This window comes from Pristis pectinata, chromosome 40, assembly GCF_009764475.1.
Source record: "Pristis pectinata isolate sPriPec2 chromosome 40, sPriPec2.1.pri, whole genome shotgun sequence".
In the NCBI taxonomy this organism is placed as follows: domain Eukaryota; kingdom Metazoa; phylum Chordata; class Chondrichthyes; order Rhinopristiformes; family Pristidae; genus Pristis; species Pristis pectinata.
Window position 1 is genome coordinate 1026716 of NC_067443.1, and position 1086 is coordinate 1027801.

The 1086-nt window shown below is 50.0% G+C and overlaps 1 non-coding gene across 1 annotated transcript; it reads left to right on the top strand.

The window, feature by feature from the left end:
• Nucleotides 1–555: 555 nt before the first annotated feature.
• On the top strand, nt 556–628 carry trnar-ccu (transfer RNA arginine (anticodon CCU)). The gene has a single exon. It is a non-coding gene; the product is annotated as a tRNA-Arg (tRNA).
• The last annotated feature ends 458 nt before the right edge of the window (nt 629–1086 follow it).

A 1086-nucleotide genomic window follows, 5' to 3' on the forward strand; every position in this document is an offset into this window, starting at 1 on the left:
CTCAGACAGGTTTGCGAGGAGTCCGTCAGAGGGTTTTCGAGAAGGGAGGGGATTGGTCAGGAGTCCAGCTGCCCGAGAGGGATCAAGGTGAAGTTCACCTTGTGGGCCCTTCCGTCTCAGGTAGTCGTTGTTCCCGTCGATCGCTCAAACCGCTTCCGAAACCTCGTCTTGGACTCCTGGCTGGCTCGCCAAATTGTTAACCTGATTTTGAAGTTCCCCTTCTGTCTGTTGGAAGATCGCACAGTGCCACAGTTTACTTCAAACGCGTTTATTTAGCAATATATCGCTAGGGAGAGATCTCCTTATTTATCGTGGAGCCTGCTGCGGAGTTCTCCGAGTTGTTGGACTCACTGTTGCTGATGGTCTCGACCCGAAACGTCGACTGTTTATTTCCCACCACAGATGCTGCCTGACCTGCTGAGTTCCTCCAGCGTTTTGTGTGTGTTGATGGAGAGGTGGCGGTGGAATTTAATCCAGAAAAGTGCTAAGTAATCACTTTGGGAAGTCACATTCTGGTCGGACAAGTGGCAGGGACCTCGGGGGCTTTGATGCACAGCCCCAGTGGCCTAATGGATAAGGCACTGGCCTCCTAAACCAGGGATTGTGGGTTCAAATCCCACCTGGGGTGATGAAGAACTTTCCTTCTTTCCCTGTAATTGTAACTCGACATTCTGTTTATTTCCTTTACGTACAACCTCGATGTACGTACGGACACAATGACCCGTCTGAAGGGCACGCAAACAAAAGCTTTTCCCTGTATCCTGGTACACGTGACAATAATAAACCAATTACCAATTATAGAGAGAGTGTAACGTTCAAGTCCAGAGCTCCCTGAAAGTGGAGACACAGGTGGATCGGGAGGTAATCTGAACCCTCCCGCAGCCATCGGCACCTTGGTGAGTCCTGGGAGAGGAGAGCTGAGACGTGTACAATCAAGTTTTGGTTGTCAATACAATGAAACTTCATGATGTCGGTCCCCGGTACTGATGTGTGTTCTGCTTCTTTGGCCAATGGACCCAGCCCACACTCCAAAAACACAACCCCTGGATCATTCTGGAACTGTGTGAAATGGCTGGCAAACATCTG